At 41.1% G+C, this 21,685-nt stretch overlaps 1 pseudogene; it reads left to right on the forward strand.

Annotated features, from left to right (window-relative positions):
• The first annotated feature begins 18,551 nt into the window (after positions 1-18,551).
• LOC126420078 (5S ribosomal RNA) lies at positions 18,552-18,669 on the forward strand (annotated as a pseudogene).
• Positions 18,670-21,685: the final 3,016 nt, after the last annotated feature.

Consider the following 21,685-nt stretch of genomic DNA (forward strand, 5'->3'; position numbering starts at 1 on the left):
CAAAGAAAGCAGGTGTTGACAGATGTGAAAATTACCGAACTATCAGTTTAATAAGTCACAGCTGCAAAATACTAACACGAATTCTTTACAGACGAATGGAAAAACTAGTAGAAGCCAACCTCGGGGAAGATCAGTTTGGATTCCGTAGAAACACTGGAACACGTGAGGCAATACTGACCTTACGACTTATCTTAGAAGAAAGATTAAGGAAAGGCAAACCTACGTTTCTAGCATTTGTAGACTTAGAGAAAGCTTTTGACAATGTTGACTGGAATACTCTCTTTCAAATTCTAAAGGTGGCAGGGGTAAAATACAGGGAGCGAAAGGCTATTTACAATTTGTACAGAAACCAGATGGCAGTTATAAAAGTCGAGGGACATGAAAGGGAAGCAGTGGTTGGGAAGGGAGTAAGACAGGGTTGTAGCCTCTCCCCGATGTTGTTCAATCTGTATATTGAGCAAGCAGTAAAGGAGACAAAAGAAAAATTCGGAGTAGGTATTAAAATTCATGGAGAAGAAATAAAAACTTTGAGGTTCGCCGATGACATTGTAATTCTGTCAGAGACAGCAAAGGACTTGGAAGAGCAGTTGAATGGAATGGACAGTGTCTTGAAAGGAGTATATAAGATGAACATCAACAAAAGCAAAACGAGGATAATGGAATGTAGTCTAATTAAGTCGGGTGATTCTGAGGGAATTAGATTAGGAAATGAGGCACTTAAAGTAGTAAAGGAGTTTTGCTATTTGGGGAGCAAAATAACTGATGATGGTCGAAGTAGAGAGGATATAAAATGTAGGCTGGCAATGGCAAGGAAAGCGTTTCTGATGAAGAGAAATTTGTTAACATCCAGTATTGATTTAAGTGTCAGTAAGTCATTTCTGAAAGTATTCGTATGGAGTGTAGCCATGTATGGAAGTGAAACATGGACGATAACTAGTTTGAACAAGAAGAGAATAGAAGCTTTCGAAATGTGGTGCTACAGAAGTATGCTGAAGATTAGATGGGTAGATCACATAACTAATGAGGAAGTATTGAATAGGATTGGGGAGAAGAGAAGTTTGTGGCACAACTTGACCAGAAGAAGGGATCGGTTGGTAGGACATGTTCTGAGGCATCAAGGGATCACCAATTTAGTATTGGAGGGCAGCGTGGAGGGTAAAAATCGTAGAGAGAGACCAAGAGATGAATACACTAAGCAGATTCAGAAGGATGTAGGTTGCAGTAGGTACTGCGAGATGAAAAAGCTTGCACAGGATAGAGTAGCATGGAGAGCTGCATCAAACCAGTCTCAGAACTGAAGACCACAACAACAACAACATATGGCATGTTAATTCTAACTGACGTATACTACAGCTCTTAAACATTCAGTATTTCTCCTCAAAAAACCTTAAAGAGAGCATATTACTTTCTTCCTCTTTTACGTACATGAAAACAAGTCGTTTTGGTTTTCTTGGCTTTTTCTCTCAGGACAACTATCCAGTTATGTATTTTCTGCCTAAAATTCTTCTGTCTGTTTTATCAAGTTATGTAATTTACTTCCTATTTACTCCACCCATCCTGTTAGCCAATCCTATTAGATGTCGAACATCGTCTGCACTAGTGGCAACCAGTACAGCACCAACACAAAAATGAAGAAATATGGATATGTTCCATAAACAAGTATGCCTTACCCAGTTCTGGGCTCTGTACTCTTCATTTACAGTTGCTTAGAGTTTTAGGAACACGCAGTCTTCTTGTCTGACAACTGTCAGTCCTGTATTCCCTATATCCAGATGAAGTCTGATGAAAAGCCAGGGATCTCATCGTCCAAGTGGTGAGGAATGTGTTAGGGAAGCAATAGCAAACTCGAAAAAGAACAGGGGGTTCAGGTGGCCCGAATGATACAACCTTATGAGAGTCTCTTGCTAGAATGACGAAGACCTCAACAGCGTTTAAGGCGGAGAGGGGGGACTAGCGGGACAAGAATCTCATTTAACAAAATCCACTTTGCAAGAGGTAATGTGGTCGGTGTGTGTTCACCATGACTGCAGCCGCAATTTAAAATTCTGGAACGAACCTCTCTAAACCACTGTTTCTTTACGAGGTCAACACTCTAATACCAGATGAAACAATGGAACCTTAGGAGGTTACAAATCCTCCGCCATAACTGACGCAATTAGTCAGTTGCACTCTAGTGAAAGTAAACTTAGACGCTGTATCAAAAATCAGAGGAAATTGGTGTCTTCTAGCCATCTCAAGACCCAAACTAGAAAAATTTTTGGGCACAATCAACATTAACTTATTCCTAAAGCCAGAACATCAGTACAAATTTGAAAAAAAGCTTAAAGAAAGAAAAATTATATTTTTAGCCAAGCAAGAAACAAGATTTCTAGATGAGAACATAGTGATTTTGGAAAGCAGACAAAATAATCCCTAAAGAAACACCCAGTGAGAGTGCTGGTTTCATAGTTTCCCAAGATATTCTTAATTCTGCAGTCAAAAGAAAGCCGGTAAACAAAAATTTACGGCAGTTTCCTTGAAATGTGCAAATAAAAAGAACACGATAGTTGATGTACATACTCTGATCAACCACTAAAATAAATGAAAACCCAGAAAAAGTAAATACGTCATGGGAAGGGTAGAAAACATGACCTCAAAATTCTACAAAATAATGTGAAAATTCTAATTGGCGGTTTTAATGCACTATCAGAGAAAAAGAGAAACCGGGGAAAAACGAATCAGAATAGATAGCGATTGTTAGAATTGTGTAGAAACTTCAGCCTCAAATTTATTTTGACCCATGTTAAGAAAAAACCTCTCAAAACAAAAATGATGGTAGCCACCCGACAAGATTATGGGTGAATTCCAAAATGATCATATCGGAATCTCACATACGTCTCAAAAGGAGGTTTTAAATTTTTAAGTGCGGAAAGGAGCAAATACTGACGCACACCACTGCTTCATCTGAGTAAAACAAAATTGGAAGTCCCAAACATTCAGTAAAAGGATTCCTTGATTCAACGACTACCATTAGTAAACGAACGTCCGCCCCCGGCAGCTGAATGGTCAGCGTGAGGGATTGTCAATCCTCTGGGCCCAGGTTCGATTCCCGGCTAGGTCGAGGAATTTTCTCCGCGTGGGGACTGGGTGTTGTGCTGTCCTCATCATCATCCAATCATCCTCATCGACTGCAGGTCGCTGGCTTCCGGCGAACGGTCTGCCCGACGGGGGATAAGATTAAATAAATAAATAAATAGTAAATGAACACGGCACTACACAAGCAGAACACTGGGAACACCTCAAACAAAAACCCAAATTCCTTTACAAAATCGGAAGAAACAACAATCGTGGAATGAAGACTCTATAAAATAAGTTTCAAACTTAGACAAGAAAATGACAAGCTTCATGAAATAGAAGACTTAAAAAAATCAACTCCATGACACTTTGTAAAACGAAGTGAAATGGGTATCACGTAAATAGCCAACTCGCATTTAAGGACCAAGGAACTTAGCAAATATTTTTAAAAACTTCTAAATAGACTGAAGCCACTTAAATACACTCCTGGAAATTGAAATAAGAACACCGTGAATTCATTGTCCCAGGAAAGGGAAACTTTATTGACACATTCCTGGGGTCAGATACATCACATGATCACACTGACAGAACCACAGGCACATAGACACAGGCAACAGAGCATGCACAATGTCGGCACTAGTACAGTGTATATCCACCTTTCGCAGCAATGCAGGCTGCTATTCTCCCATGGAGACGATCGTAGAGATGCTGGATGTAGTCCTGTGGAACGGCTTGCCATGCCATTTCCACCTGGCGCCTCAGTTGGACCAGCGTTCGTGCTGGACGTGCAGACCGCGTGAAACGACGCTTCATCCAGTCCCTAACATGCTCAATGGGGGACAGATCCGGAGATCTTGCTGGCCAGGGTAGTTGACTTACACCTTCTAGAGCACGTTGGGTGGCACGGGATACATGCGGACGTCCATTGTCCTGTTGAAACAGCAAGTTCCCTTGCCGGTCTAGGAATGGTAGAACGATGGGTTCGATGACGGTTTGGATGTACCGTGCACTATTCAGTGTCCCCTCGACGATCACCAGTGGCGTACGGCCAGTGTAGGAGATCGCTCCCCACACCATGATGCCGGGTGTTGGCCCTGTGTGCCTTGGTCGTATTCAGTCCTGATTGTGGCGCTCACCTGCACGACGCCAAACACGCATACGACCATCATTGGCACCAAGGCAGAAGCGACTCTCATCGCTGAAGACGACACGTCTCCATTCGTCCCTCCATTCACGCCTGTCGCGACACCACTGGAGGCCGGCTGCACGATGTTGGGGCGTGAGCGGAAGACGGCCTAACGGTGTGCGGGACCGTAGCCCAGCTTCATGGAGACGGTTGCGAATGGTCCTCGCCGATACCCCAGGAGCAACAGTGTCCCTAATTTGCTGGGAAGTGGCGGTGCGGTCCCCTACGGCACTGCGTAGGATCCTACGGTCTTGGCGTGCATCCGTGCGTCGCTGCGGTCCGGTCCCAGGTCGACGGGCACGTGCACCTCCCGCCGACCACTGGCGACAACATCGATGTACTGTGGAGACCTCACGCCCCACGTGTTGAGCAATTCGGCGGTACGTCTACCCAGCCTCCCGCATGCCCACTATACGCCCTCGCTCAAAGTCCGTCAACTGCACATACGGTTCACGTCCACGCTGTCGCGGCATGCTACCAGTGTTAAAGACTGCGATGGAGCTCCGTATGCCACGGCAAACTGGCTGACACTGACGGCGGCGGTGCACAAATGCTGCGCAGCTAGCGCCATTCGGCGGCCAACACCGCGGTTCCTGGTGTGTCCGCTGTGCCGTGCGTGTGATCATTGCTTGTACAGCCCTCTCGCAGTGTCCGGAGCAAGTATGGTGGGTCTGACACACCGGTGTCAATGTGTTCTTTTTTCCATTTCCAGGAGTGTATTTCCACCATAAAATCCCTTAAATGAGAATTCAGGTTCATGATAATAAAATGAAGAGGAAATTGACTGACAAATTAAATGGATAAAAAATGACAGCATCCGATGAAGACGGGACTATTGCAGAACCCCTGAAGTCAGCTTGCCCAAAAACCTTACAAGGAATAATGAAATACAAAACATTTGGTGAACTGGGACAATTCCGGATGGCCAGACAGTTGAATTGACACATCCATAACATAAGAATGGAGACAGAACCTTTGTAATAATTATGGACAGAGTTCCCTTTTGACTGTTTCATACAAAAGTTTATCTCAATGTGTCCTGGATCAGAAACAACAACAGTTTAAATGAAAATTTGATGACTATCAGGCAGATTTCAGGCGAATTATATCTTGTCCAAAACAAATTTTAATTCTGAACCTGATTCACAGAAATAAAAAATTGTAATAACAAAGCAATTTGCACGTTTGTAGAAGAGACAACCAAACATGACAAAATTATTTGAACTGGTATGTTATACATATTAGAAGGGCGCAGTGCCCTTACATTTGAAGAATGCAATAATTTCTATTACAGGAAAACCATCTGTTGACAAATATGAATGTCATCGAACCATCAGTGTAATAAACCATGGTTCCAATTACTGACACGAATTATTTACAGAAGAATGGAAAAATGTGTAGAAGACAACCCCAGGAAAAATGTTCTGAAGAAACACAGTAACATACGAGGCATTACTGACCCTACAAATTATCTCAGAAGATCAGCTGAAGAAAGACAAAACTACGTTTATAGCATTGCATACTTAGAGAAAGCTTTTGACAATGTTGATTGGAATACAGTCTCTGCAGTTCTAAAGGTAGCAGGAATCTATTTTACTTATTTATCGTGTGTCAATAACAGTATATATTATGATTCTGGTTGAGTGTTTGAGAAGACCAAACATTTAAGGTCATCAGTCTCCTATTCACAGCCCAGGACAGAAGCAGTGTATCCAGTCTCTCTGCCAATAGAGTAAGTTCTGTGTCCAAGTGCGAGAAAGTGTTATACATTTTTGTGTAGCGTCTACATGAGGCGGAACTTGGGAACCAGCCTGGTATTTACCTATTGAGATACGGGAAACCGCCTAAAAACCACATCCACACTAGCTGGCAGACCGACCCTACGTCGTCGTTTCGCAGGGCAGATTCGATCAATGGCCGTCAAACCTCCCCGTCCTGGAAGCGGTAGGGTTAGGTATCCCGAATAACCAGGTAGGTAACAAATATTAAGATATACTTCCAGACTGGACGAACGGTCTGTATACATAATAGCCGGACGGGGTGGCCGAGCGGTTTTAGGCGCTACAGTCTGGAACAGCGCGACCGCTACGGTCGCAGGTTTGAATTCTGCCTCGGGCATGGATGTGTGTGATGTCCTTAGGTTAGTTAGGTTTAAATAGTTCTAAGTTCTAGGGGACTGATGATCTCAGAAGTTATGTCCCATAGTGCTCAGAGCCATTTGAACCATATACATAATAAAGTCTCTACGCGGCACTCAGAGCGCTAGTCTACTTCCACCTGGCCATCTTTTTTTTATAATGAGAGAATTTATCGACTTTCAGCTCACTTTACACACTGTTTAAACGTTTTCTAAACTTTCTCTCGCCTACATTTTTAACGTCAAACAGTTAATTTTGCGCCATTTCCTGCCGCGGCACTTTCACTGTTTTCGTAATAACTCTCTATCACTTGCGTACGTTGCTTAGTTGTCATATGCTCCATGACGAAAACAAACACCAAACAGCGATACTCACCACACAAAAGCTTTCGGGCTACTATAATAGGAAGGCTAGCAGGTAAAAAACGTGAAACAGCCACGGTTGCCAACAGTCATATGACAAAGTGACGCAAAATTCAAATCCGTCCTTACTCCCAGGAAACCTGAGACTGTTCATGAGACGTGGGACTTAGGGAAAGCAGGGAAGGTGTGGCAGGGCCTGTACATATAGGTTGCTGTTATATATTTAAGGATTTCGGCACTAAGTTAACATGTTTCAATTCTGAACATCAATAATTTAGTAATACTAGCAAGTAGAACATTTAATCTATAAAATGAGGGCTGTTAATTAAAACAGATACATTGAATTAGAGTTCAGCACCTAGTGAGCGAAGCCAATTGAATGCAGAGGGAGGAGCAATAATAATGTCACTGAATGGCCCTGAATACATTCTCTGGGGTCAGTCTCTAACAATATGCTGAACGATATGTTCTTGGGTTCCCAAATCGCAGACTGGAGAATCTGAGAGTCACTAATTCTACATCATAGCATCCCACCTGATGTGATCGGTTTTTATTCTGTTCAGTTTTGTCTACTCACTTCTCTTCACATTAAATCCTGGCAGGCATGCAAATATGTCTTGAGTACAGTGATGTTTTATTGTCGCCTTATTCCATCTCCTGCGTCTCTCAACGTCAAACTGCTTCTTGTTTCTTGCATTATTTCACAGTGGAGCGCATGATATCAAGCGGTCCGGAAAAGGGTCATATAAGACTGTATGAATCCGAAGGTCTTGGGGGTTAGTCGAAGTGATGCAGCTTCCTCCATTCTCGATAGCTTGCTTCTTGACATCGCAATTCACATGGTGGGATGTTACTGACAGTGTGCAGTATGGCTTTTAGGGTACCATTAATTATTCTCATTGATTCATTCACAAGTATGTCTGGTTTCCTTGTATGGGGCAGAGTATTCAGTTACTGGGTGTATTAGTGTAAAAGCTGGAGCACATAGAGTGGATGCTTCTGCACCCCGGATTGCGCCGACTAGTTTCTTCATGATGTTGTTAGTGTTTTGCAGGTGTATTTTACACGTTAAGGACCTATCCAGTGTGACACCAAGGTATTCAGGCTGGAACCTGCGTTTAATCCTCTGGTGACAGAAGTTCACATTGAGCTGTTGGTTTGTAATTCTGTTGTTTAGGTAGAACGCCAAGACCTCTATATTGGCGGATTTTGGGTGGGGAATCCATGCTTTTTAAAATGTGTTAAGGATTTATAAGTCTCTACATAATATATTTTCTCCTTCCTCAAGTATATTGGTAGCAGGGATAAAATACAGAGAGCGAAAAGTTATCTATAGTTTATACAGAAACCAGACAGCGCAGAGAGACATGAAGGAGAGGTGGTGACCAGATCACCTATGTTATTCAGACTGTACGTTGAATAATGAATAAAGTGACCCAAGGAGACATTTGGAAAGGGATTTACACTTCTGATGGAAAAATAAAAACTCTGAGGTTTGCCGACGATATTATAATGTTGTCAGAGGCAGAAAACGACTTGGAAAAGCTAGAAGTTGAAGACCCGAAACAACATCATGAAGAAACTGATTGGCGCAGCCCAGTGGGCTGAAGCATCCACTCAGTGCTCTGCAGCTTTTACACTAATGTACCCAGTAACTGAATACTGTGCCCCATACAGTGAAACGAGACATACATGTCAAAGAATCAATGATTGTAGCTTGAAAAGAGGACATCGAGAAAAGTAAAAAAAGGGTAATGGAATGTTCGAACTAAATCAGGCGATGGTGAGGAAATTAGATTAGGAACTGAGAAACTAAAAATAATCGATAAATTTTACTATTTGAAGAGCTAAATAACTGAGCAAAGTAACTGACTATGGCAAAGAAGAGAGGATATAAAATGCAGAATGGCAATAGGAAGAAAAACGTTGCGAAAAGGAGATTTTTTTTGTCTTCAGTAATCTGAGTGGTTTGATCCTCTCCTTTGCCAACCTTTCCATCTAAGAGTATCACTGGTAACCTGCGTCCTCAATTATTTGCTAGATGTATTCAAATCTCCCTGTTTATCTACAGTTTTTGCCCTATACAGCCCCCTCTGGTACCACGGAAGTTATTCCCTGATGTCTTAACAGATGTCCTATCATCTTTTCCCTTCTTGTTGTCAGTATTTTCCATATATATATATATCGTTTCTCGCCGATACTGCGAAGAACCTCTTCATTCCTTACCTTATCAGTCGAGCTAATATTCAAAATTCTTCTGCACCTCTACATCAGAAACGCTTCGATTCTCTTTTGTTCCGGTTTTCCCTCAGTCAATAGACCATAGAATTATGTGCTCCAAATGAACATAGTCAGAAATTTCTTCCTCAAATTAAGGGGTGTGTTTGACACTAGTAGACTTGTCTTGGGCAGGAATGCCATTTTTGCCAATGCTAGTCTGCTTTTCATGTCCTCCTTGCTCCATCCATCATGGGTTATTTTGTTTCCTAAGAGGAAGAATTCATAACTTTCATCTACGACATAATTAGTAGTTTGGATGTTAAGTTTCTGCTGTTCTCGCGTATAATACTTCTCATTACTTTAGTCTTTCTTCGATTTACTCACAATCCGTATTGTGCACTCAGTAGAGTATCCATTCCGTTCAACAGTTCGTGTAATTCTTCTTCACGTTGACTGAGGATGACAGTGACATAAGGGAATCTTATCATTGATCTCCTTTCACTTTGAATTTCAATTCCTCTCTTGAACCTTTCTTTTATTTCCGTCAGTGCTTCTTCCTTGTATAGATCGAACAGTAGGGGCGAAAGACTACATCTCTGTCTTACACCATTTCTAATCCGAGCACTTCGTTCTTGGTGTCCCACTCTTACTGTTCCCTTTTGCTTTTTGTACATATTGTGCCTTAAGAGTATTTCCCTATTGCTTATCCCTATTTTCCTCAGAATTTAGAACATCTTGCACCATTTCACATTGGTGAATGCAATTTCCTGACCTAAGAAATCCTACGAACGTGTTCGATTTTTCTGCAGTCTTGCTTCCTTTATCAGCCACAACATCAAAACTGTCTCTCTCGTGCATTTACCCTTTCTAAACCCAAACTGATCATCATCTAAACGATCCTTCATTTTCTTTTCCATTCTTCTTGCATATAATTCTTGTCAGAATCTTATTAAGCTGATTGTGCGATAATTGTTGGCTCTTGCAACCTCCGGAATTGCGATGATGATGTTTCACCAAAGTCTGATGGTTTATCGCCAGTTTCATACATTTCACACATAATGGGAATAGCCGTTTTGATATCACTTTTTACAGATTCTCTGCATTTAACAGTGAAATACCCATTGCACTTTTAATGTTACCGCATCGCTTTTACTTCCACCGAAAGTTGGTTTGGAGTTTCTCTATGATCAGTCTGTTCTTCCAACAATCATTTCTGTTTCGATTTCTTTACATTTTTCATGCAGTCATATCGCCTTATCTCCCATGCACTTACTATATATTTCAACATTAAATATGAGTTTAATTGTTGGAAAGTTTTTTCTGGAGGTATTTCTATGGAGTGTAGCCTTGCACGGAAGTGAAATGCGGACGATAAACTTTTCAAAGAAGAAAAGGGAAGAAGCCTTTGAAATGAGGTGCTGTGGAGGAGTGCTGAACATTAGTTGGGTGTATTGAGTAACTAATGAGGAAGTTCAAAAATGTTCAAATGTGTGTGTAATCTTATTGGACTTAACTGCTAAGGTCATCAGTCTCGAAGCTTACACACTACTTAACTTAAATTATCCTAAGGACAAACACACACACCCATGCCCGAGGGAGGACTCGAACCTCCGCCGGGACCAGCCGCACAGTCCATGACTGCAGTGCCTAAGACCGCTCGGCTAATCCCGCGCCGCAATGAGGAAGTACTGAATCGATTTGAGGAGAAAAGAAATGTATAACACGGTTGGACTACATGAAGTGGTCAGTTAATTGGACGCATCCTGAGGCATCAAGGAATACTCAGTTTGGTAAATGAAGTGAGGAGGGGGGGGGGGGGAGGGAGGGGAACTGGTGAGATAGTAAGGTGTTCATATACTGTAGCTGTAGGATGTGGTAGTTATTGGCAGCTGAAAAGGCTTGGGCAGTACAGATTAGCATGGAGAAAAGCATCAAATCAGTATTCGTACTGAAGACCACAATTACAGATTTTTTAAAAAAGAGCTTATCACCCTTCCAAATTCTGAAAGAAGTCTCAAAACGATTGCAATTATTAATGAAACACTAATCTAAGGTAAATTTTAGAGGAGAATTTTCGAAACACTTTTGAATTAAACCAGGAGTGAGACACCATGAGGGACTCTCTCCGCTACTTCTCAGCCGTGTCTTAGAAAAAGGAGTCCTAGAATAGCGAAAGCTAAAGTCGGAGGTTATGTTGGAAAGCCAGTCAAGTAAGGAAGAACAAATGTTATGAGAGACTGCTCAGCGTTTGCATATGACCTAGCGATTTTGTGCCCAGACATACGAAACAAACATACAGATTCTTAAACGGCAGAAGATGTACATTACCAAATACAAAAAATACTTGTACCATAGCAGCAACCTGGCCCCTTACATTTTAAAAACTACTTATGAGAAAATCGAAACAATTATCTCAGTTTAACCATTCTGGAGACCGACATAGAAAAGATTGGCTTTGAAATTCGTTGTCAGAAAATGGAGACAGCTTTAAGACTTAAGAAAAAATATCCATAACAAAAAAGCATCTCAAAATACGAAAAACTGATACACCGACACTCATCAAACCCCTTTTTAAATAGAAAGAGAAACAATGAAGAATTTCAACAAAGAGAAAGTTAAGTAATGAGTAAAATTTTAGACCTAACTTACAATGAAGAAGGAACATGTAGAGCAAGAGCAAATAAGGAAGCTGAAAAATATACCAGCATTTATTTTGGACATGAAAAAACGCAGGCTTAAAATGTACCGGCATATTAAGAGAATAGAAACAAGAAAATTAGACAGGCCAATTCTCAACTTTTTTTGTCATTATAGCAAGTTTGAAAATTTGGAAATTTGTGGTAACGTCTTATGGGACCAAACTACTGAGGTCATCGGTCCCTAAGCTTACGCACTGCTTAACATAACTTAAACTTACGCAAGAACAGCACACACACCCATGCCCGAGGGAGGACTCGAACCTCCGACGGGGAGAGCCGCGCGACCCGTGTCAAGGCGCCTCAGACCGCACGATCCCGAGGCCAATAAGCTGGAAACTGCCTTAGCAGAACAAAACAAATACAATTTTTTCACCTTTATTTCCTTTTTTTTTCAAAAAAGGGACGTGAGAGGCCCGTCAGGTCACAACGGTGCAGTATATACAAAGTTACTTCATGAGCAGTGGTTTTGATAAAAGAATTTGTTCTCTTGTTGACACATGAAAACATCTTACGTCCGGAAACACTGAATGAACTCTTGATTATATATTGTAAATGAACACAGTTTACACATCTCCCATAACTAGCAATAAAATCTGGGATGAGCTTTAAGAGTTTTGGTTCGAATTCCATCTGAAAGTGAAAGTCATTTCTGTTTTCTTTTATTCTGAAAAGAGCTGGGAGATGTTTCTTGTTATCACTGCTATTTTCAAATCCGTTTTTTTTCACTTCTGGAGAATAAGTGGGAATAATCTGTCGATGACTAATTTAGGGGGTGATATCATTTTCGTTCAGATTGAAAATCCGCCTCTATTAACTCCAGTAAATTGTTATCTTTCTACTTTCTTGTCATAGACAGTCATGGAGAAGCACGGGGCTACAGCGTTATGGGACTTTTTATACGAAAATTTTGTAAAAATTTCACTGTGTTGTGCTTATAAATAAGTATTAGCCTAAACTTACCACAAAATGATTAAAAAATACGAAGACCGACCGCAATAAATATAAGCACAGAATGGCCCACTTCCAACTACATGCACGCTGAGATTCAAACTATTCTGGAGCCACAGATAAACCATGGAAGTTCTGTACAGTGTTAACTACGTACCAGACTGTGAACAAACCGGGCGCCCTAATCCCGCCAGTCCTCAAACGATAGAGAACATTATATGTGCCATTACGTTAAAGTGGAACTCAGAACTCCTGACAGACCGTAAAGGACATAAAAACCAATAATAATAATAAGACTAAAATAATATATAATCAAGATATCGGCAAAAATTTGAGTGAATTGAAAAAATAGGTCTTATAATCAGTGAAAGAGCGGGCTCGAGCATCTATTATAATCGAACGAAAATAATGTGCAGTCAGTGCAGTAGAAAGAAAATCGTATAAATGACGTCACAGAAACAGATGGTTAATTTTTTTTATTTCGGGTCCTTGACAACTAAAGAACCAGCAATATAAGAATTCCTGGTATGTTTTTGGTAAAACAAACGGATTTTTTAAAACTAGGCTTCTGATGTATCTCAAACGGGATTCCAGTTGCTAATAAAATACAGACGTCAAAAAAGACAGAGAAGACGACCTAATGCAATGTACATGGGAGTAGTAAGTATGCGGTAACAATATGGTGCGTATTTCTGAAGGCTGTAATGCGTGCAGAAATCTAGGGAAAGCCTTTACCACCAGTGGATGGTGAATGGCTGATGGTGTTCTTTGGCGTAGAATTTTGCTTTAGTACCAGCAATTCTTATCTTCCAGTGTGTTGATAAACGTAAAATGACAGAGAAGACGACCTAATGCAATGTACATGGGAGTAGTAAGTATGCGGTAACAATATGGTGCGTATTTCTGAAGGCTGTAATGCGTGCAGAAATCTAGGGAAAGCCTTTACCACCAGTGGATGGTGAATGGCTGATGGTGTTCTTTGGCGTAGAATTTTGCTTTAGTACCAGCAATTCTTATCTTCCAGTGTGTTGATAAACATAAAATGAACTTTCACTTCGCAGGGGAGTTTGTGTTGATTTGAAAGATACTGGCAGATTAAAATTATGTGCTGTGTAACTCGAGATATTCCCTTTCGGGGGCATGTTCTCTACCGTTGAGCCATTCAAGCACGATTAGCGATTCGCTCTCAAATTTTTTGTTTCTCCAGTGCCTCATCTCCTACCTTCCAAACTTCACAGATGTTCTCCTGCATATCTCACGAGACCAAGCACTCCTGGAAGAAAGGGTATTCACCCTGAAAACAATCCCCCAAGATGTGGCTAAGTGACGTCTGTAATATCCTGTCTTCCAGCCGTTCTGGGCTCTCAAGGCACGCAGGAGACGTTCTGCGAAAATATCTACATCTACGTCTACATCTACATTTATACTCCGCAAGCCACCCAACGGTGTGTGGCGGAGGGCACTTTACGTGCCACTCTCATTACCTCCCTTTCCTGTTCCAGTCGCGTATGGTTCGCGGGAAGAACGACTGTCTGAAAGCCTCCGTACGCTCTCTAATCTCTCTAAATTTAACATTCGTGATCTCCTCGGGAGGTATAAGTAGAGGGAAACAATATATTCGATACCTCAGGCAGAAACGCACCCTCTCGAAACCTGGCGAGTAAGCTACACCGCGATGCAGAGCGCCTCTCTTGCAGAGTCTGCCACTTGAGTTTGCTAAACATCTCCGTAACGCTATCACGGTTACCAAATAACTCTGTGACGAAACGCGCCGCTCTTCTTTGGATCTTCTCTATCTCCTCCGTCAACCCGATCTTGTACGGATACCACACTGATGAGCAATACTCAAGTATGTATAGGTCGAACGAGTGTTTTGTAGGCCACCTCCTTTGTTGATGGACTACATTTTCTAAGGACTCTCCAAATGAATCTCAACCTGGTACCCGCCTTATCAACAATTGATTTTATATGATCATTCCACTTCAAATCGTTCCGCACGCATACTCCCAGATATTTTACAGAAGTAACTGCTACCAGTGTTTGTTCCGCTATCATATAATCATACAATAAAGCATCCTTCTTTCTATGTGTTCGCAATACATAACATTTGTCTATGTTAAGGGTCAGTTGCCACTCCCTGCACCAAGTGCCTATCCGCTGCAGATCTTCCTGCATTTCGCTACAATTTTCTAATGCTGCAACTTCTCTGTATACTACACATCATCCGCTAAAAGCCGCATGGAACTTCCGACACTATCGACTAGGTCATTTATATATATTGCGAAAAGCAATTGTCCCATAACACTCCCCTGTGGCACGCCAGAGGTTACTTTAAGACAAGAGACGAGGTGCTGGCGGAAGTAAAGCTGCGAGGGCGTGCGGTGAGTCGTTCTTCGTTAGCTCTGTCGGTAGATTACTTGTCCACGAAAGGCAGAGGTTCCAGGTTCGAGTTCCCGCCCGCCACACAGCTTTAATCTGCCAGGAAGTTTCATGTTCATACATGGTACAAAATAACTGTAAGTAGGCTGTTTAGGTTTTTATGTTGGTAACGCCACGTAGCGCTCTGTATGAAAATCACTGACTGTGCTGTGTGCAGTCTGTGACTGGTTTGCATTGTTAGAATTTTTGCTGTTGTAGAGTTAGGCAGTTGGATGTGAACAGAGCGTAGCGTTGCGCAGTTGGAGGTGAGCCGCCAGCCGTGGTGGATGTGGGGAGAGAGATGGCAGAATTTTGAGAGCGGACGATCTGGACGTCTGTCCATCAAAAACAGAAAGAGTAAATTTGTAATACTGTGGATCATGAACTATATATATATATATATATATATATATGCCTATCATTAGTTAGTGCCTTCAGTAGTTAGAATCTTTTATTTAGCTGGCAGTATTGGCGCTCGCTGTATTGCAGTAGTTCGAGTAACGAAGATTTTTGCGAGGTAAATTATTCATGAATGGTATAGGTTATTGTTAGTCAGGGCCATTCTTTTGTAGGGATTATTGAAAGTCAGATTGCATTGTGCTAAAAATATTGTGTGTCAGTTTAGTATTGATCAGAATAAGTAAAGAGAGAAATGAAAGATTTTGATAGCGAACAAACAATGTATTTACCTTAATAATATTCAAAAGTCATCACATATATATCAGTTCATGATATGCAGTATTACAAATTTACTGTTTCTGATGGACACACGTCCAGATCGTCCGCTCTCAAAACTCCGCCATCTCGCTCTCCACATCCACCACTGCTGGCGGCTCACCTACAACTCCGCAACGCTACCCTCTTTTCACATCCAACTGCCCAACACTACAATAGCAAAAATTTCAACAATGCAAACCAGCCACAGACTGCACACAGCACAGTCAGTGATTTTCATACAGAGCGCTACGTGGTGTTACCTACATAAAAACCTAAACAGCCTACTTACATAACTATCAACACAAGTACAACCACAATAGAAAGTTCATACAATTAAAATCCCTGAACATATTTGTATTAATTTACAAACCGGTTTCAGAATGTATCATTTTACAGCAAGAAGCGGCTTTTGAACGCTGATTCATGGGCATTGTTACCTTCGGGAACATCATAGCTGCGTGAAAGCGTGACGTCAACTCAATCATGGACTATGATTATGTCCTGTCATGCACCTTCTCTGGTTTCCACAAACAGAAATCCGCACAATTGAAATAAGGAACTCTCAATGGCTACGGAACGAAACCATCATACATGATCCACCGATCTTACCACTCATTCTTTTAAATAACGTCACACAGTAAGCCTATGTTGCACACCGCCTATTAGTTTGGTCCATGACAATGATGGTATGTCATATGAATGAGTTACTTTGAAAAATCAGACTAAGATTTTCTGTATAAAGTCTTCCATGTGCAAGGCTCGAGAATGCACAGTGTTGCCAAATCACTTACTATTCCTGAGGTTCTCCCACAAAGCGTGGATCAAACAGTATCTTGTCAAATAGTTATTGTTTTAAAACAGAAAGTCGGCTCATGTAGTGCAAAGCTTGGATGTCTTGCACAAAACTCTGAGTTTTATAGTCCGAAGTGTCTTGATCGAATGATAACTGTCAGCAAGAATTATTGTATGCAGGCATTACTGCATATGTGTGTGTGTGTGTGTGTGTGTGTGTGCGTGTGTGTGTGTGTGTGTGTGTGTGTGTGTGTGTGAGTATGTGTGTGTGTGCGCGTGTGCGTGTTTCTGTAACGGAGGGATCTTAACGGAAAGTGCGTATAAAACATTGCAAATAGCTCTCTCTTCCTTGTTGAGAATATTGATTCTATTCCGATCAGTGCATGTAAATGACGTTTTAAAGTAAAAAAAAATGCAGGAGAGAAATAGTATCGAAAAATTATCCATTTTAATCGCTTTTAACTGAGAGCAATAAGCTGACCAGAAATAAATAAAATAAATGAACCATGACGATCTGATACAAAATATAATTGCATTTTTTTGTGTTTTGCGATTTAAAATCACTTGACCTGAATAATGATGGCCAACGGCAATTTAGAGTCAAAGCTAATATTTTATGTTTTTTCAATTTTTATTTTTATTTTTAACAGATTGGAAACTAAGCATTATTTCGTGGTACAAAAAATATTTCTACTTATTATATGTTTTGCTTGACAACTGATTTTGCAACTAATTTTGTTTCTGACACAAGTTGTAACTAATGCATAGCATCATCCCATTGTCTTCAGAGATTCTAAAGCATTGTGTTATCTCCATAATGGCAATGTCTATAAAGTTTCTTGAGAAAGGTCTTTGATACGGTAATTATGGAATTTATTCGTGTAATTGATGTAACTGTTTTCAGCTATGTCTATTGCGCAAACGTTGCGGTACAAATCTGACATTCATTAATTTTCTTATTTCCATTTCGTAACGCCTTCCTGATAACGGCGAGGTCATACGCAACAGTTTAACGTTGATTCCGTTTCCCCAAACAGATACTTCTACGAGGCTGTATTGATAAATTTAATGACAATAACACACTTTTACTGAACGATTTTTATACATACATTCAATTAGAATCTGTTCATTTGTTCCCAAAATTTCCATTATTTCCTTTCAAAAAGGGAATTTGTTCCGTATTCCGCACAGTACTTGTTACCCATTTATGAATAAACAAGTATCTCGCTCCAAGCAGTGTTTTCAAGTTACGAAATAGGACGAAGTATCATTAGACGGGGATTAGACTGCGTGAAATATTATTTTGAACTCAGATAGTTCACTTTTGAAACAGACCTGTGCGAGCACGTGTATTCTGTTGCTGTAATGATACTTTTTTCCACGATTTAATATAGCGCTGTTCTTCCTCGCATTCCAGCTTCCACTCTTCCGCCCGCAAATTCCTCTCTCACGTAGCTCTTCTGACTCCCTATCCCCTGAGGTTTTCCGGGATTCGACTCTTCTGCTATTGATTGACATCCATTTCATCATCTTCTTAGGCTATCTGCCCTCACCCGAACGGCATAAAAGCCCGTACCGTAGTCGTCGTTTTGCTTTCGTTGTGTCCACTACAGTGGTGTCCAGATTCATTCTCTTACAAATGTTTTCATTTTTAGTTTTATCCTGTAAAATACTGTAGGAATATTGGGTTTAACGTCCCGTCGATATAGAGGTCATTAGAGACGGAGTACAAGCTCGGATTGTGTAAAAGATGGGGAAGGAAATCGGCCGTGCCATTTCATAGAAACCACCCCAGCATTTGCAGTTTTATCCTGTAGCGTCAACCTTCAGCAGCCCCTCCAAAATCCTATCTCCATTGACATTTACTTCCTCTTAATTCTTTCATTTCACACGTTTCTGCTCCACAAGTTGTTATACTTTCTACAATACTTATAAATATTCTAAACATCGTTTGTGATCTAATATGTATGTTTCACGAAACTCCATATAATTGTTTGATTACTTGTGTATCTTGGCAGGCAACGGCCTTGCCGCAGTGGACACACCGGTTCCCGTGAGATCACGGCAGTTAAGCGCTGTTGGGCGTGGTCAGCACTTGGATGGGTAACCATCCAGGCCGCCATGCGCTGTTGCCATTTTTCGGGGTGCACTCAGCCTTGTGATGCCAATTGAGGAGCTACTCGTCCGAACAGTACCGGCTTCGGTCAAGAATACCATCATAACGACCGGGAAAGCGGTGTGCTGACCCCATGCCCCTCCTATCCGCATCCTCCTCGGAAGATGATATGGCGGTCGGATGGTACCGATGGGCCACTTATGGCCTGAAGACGGAGTGGTTTGTCTATCTTGGCGCATGCAGTTTTTAATATCACTTTTATTGGATCTCTTTTTGTTAATAGTGACTCCTAAATATTCATAACAGTCCACGTACCTTACTATCCCAAAATCTAACTTCAGGTCTTGATCCACTCCTACAGTAAGCAAATACTCCGTTTTCTCTAAATTAATGGATAAATCCTATTTCTGATATTCTCTGTGCAACCTCCTATCCACGTAGTTTATATTAGCCTCGTCCTCTGTGAAATGTGGATTCCTATTTTTAAAAAACACAGTTGATATCCGTTTGACCTAAGGCAGCGCCATCTAGCGGGCCAACCATAGCGCCATCTGGTTTCCCCCTTCAAGCTAGACAAGTTTCGTTCTTTGTAGTTTTTTCGTTTGACGCTTATTTCGTGAGATATTTGGCCCGGTCACTATCAATGGATCATCCTGTATACGCTTTCAAGTTGTAAAATTTTATAAATGATTTCTGTCTTTATATAATGGTGTCAATTATAAATTTTTTGAAGCGTAGCTTATGCCCATGTATATTTATGTGCACCTTTATGCTTAAAACAAGCATTTTGAATCCTTAGTGAATACTGCTGTCATATGCCTATGTCGTTCATCACTATTGCTCACAACCTTTTTCCCATATGTTCCCACGTCTGTTAGTCTGGATCCAGTGTGACCACTGGAACCACCTATAAGAATTATCTCTTTCCTGCTGTTGATACTGTCCAATACTTGTTTTATTTTCTCATCATGTTCATCCTTGATATTAATCCCATCATAATTTGATGGAGCGTACATTAAAATTACAACCACTTCATACCCTTTTATTTTAAGCCGTAATTTTATAATATGGCCACCTATTGCACCTTGATCCTTTATGCTTTTAGCTCTGTTTTTCTTGATAAGTATAGAAACTCCAGCGTTTTCTCGCTTGTCTTCATTGTCAGCACTATATAGATTGCTATGACCGTCCAGTTGTTCGCTTCCTTTCCTCTTTCGTTTCGTCTCGGCAAGGCCACTGTGCCCATTTCAAATTACCTTACTTCATCCATAGCCTCACATAATTTTTTGCAAGCCCTGTATTATCCAAGTTCCAACATTCATAATCCGTTTTCATTTGTAGTATGGTTTTCTGTTACATCCATCAGGTTTTTCTTACTGGGGAATTTACGGATTTGGTGTTTTTCTGCAGAATGGAGGACTAACCCATTGACGCATATCCCTAACAAGAGAACCTGGTAAATCTTCGTCAGGGCTTTCTTCCCCAAGCCTTTGATGCAAGGTAGAGTACTTTTTGGGCCTTAAGTTTGATATTTTTCATTTCATTTCACTGTGCCAACAGTCAAATAACGTTCTGTAGTAACCTCCATTACTATACCACAGAGACAAAATTGCGGTAAAAGACGTAACGGTCATTATAGGACAAGAATGAGAATCCACATACTGCGAATACATCCAACAGTGGTGCAGCAAAACGGTATCTTCTATTGTCAGTCTTTTCCTTTTAGACACAGGATTCGATGGCAAAAGATAGTGGGAGATAGTGCATGGTCACTAGTCACACAGCTAGGCAGCATTGCACAGCTTCAGTTGATTCATGATGGAGTACTCTCACATTTCCCAAACTAAGTTCGCGATTACGTAACGATCGTTCACCGTACTGACTGCGTAGCAGACATGAGACACACGAATGGCTGGCTCACAGTACTAATCTAACGAACTGTGACACTCTCCTGTGTGGACAGGCAGAATGAGGAATGGCCAAAATGAATTAAAGCAGTCTTAAGCCATCTACAAAACCAAAATTTGCTACTGGGAAACATTTTCAGCAGCGTGTTGCTCCATCTCGTGCACTGTAAAATCTTGGACCGTACTTGGCATGTTGGCCATAAGCTGGTAGCTTAAGTCTTTCCCAGCCCCAGTGGCAGCCCTCCCAAAGTCGTTCAGTGTACCAGATGTGTTGCAGTTCTGCTGTACTACAATTTCCATTTTGTCTCAGATGTGCTCAGTCTGGACCACTTTAGATCCATTCGATTGATTTCTGCACGAAGGTGTTCACTAGGTGGCCCCAAAAACATGTGTTATTGCCTTGAAAGACGAATCCACCACCGAAAGTTTGATCCTAGGGCTGGATAAACAGTTGTCACATAAGCCAAGATAGTATTCAGATACAACTGAAATTGTTGCGCAGTACTAGCCTGAAACTTGACTGATCTGCCTCCCTGCTGAACTCATAGGACTTTGACATTTGCCTTAGAATGTGGCCATCTCCATATCCTATGAGATGATCACTTGGCAGCAGATACATCCTGAGCCATTGATCTAGGTTCTATTCCACATGTTCTACTTCACTGCCTACATTCTTTGTGCACCACTCTTCTAGGGGGAGGGGGGCAGGGGGGGGGGGAGATGGAGGTGATGTCTTGAGGTGGAAAGAATTCCAACTGTGTATCAGAAGAACAGATGATTCTACAATTAAATTTTGGCATGGTCGCCATTTTAATGTGAGCCACTAACCAAGTTACAAATCAATGTTTGATAAAAAGAATCTGGTCCATATGGACCTGTGTAAGACAGGTAAGTGCCAAGAACTCAACTACCTACTATGTGCTTTTACATTGGAAATGCTAATATTAAAAATTAAAGTCAAAGTGGAATGGAAACTATCACTTAAACTATACTGGATAATAGGATTCTCCTGCATTCTAACAATGATACTGTTATTTGTAATAAAGTAATTGAGGCAAGACAATATAGGTAGGAAGTGAACAGACAGAGGAAGGCATACTAAGTTTAAATGACCATCACAGCGGATTA

Source organism: Schistocerca serialis, chromosome 1, assembly GCF_023864345.2.
Source record: "Schistocerca serialis cubense isolate TAMUIC-IGC-003099 chromosome 1, iqSchSeri2.2, whole genome shotgun sequence".
Classification (NCBI taxonomy): Eukaryota; Metazoa; Arthropoda; class Insecta; order Orthoptera; family Acrididae; genus Schistocerca; species Schistocerca serialis.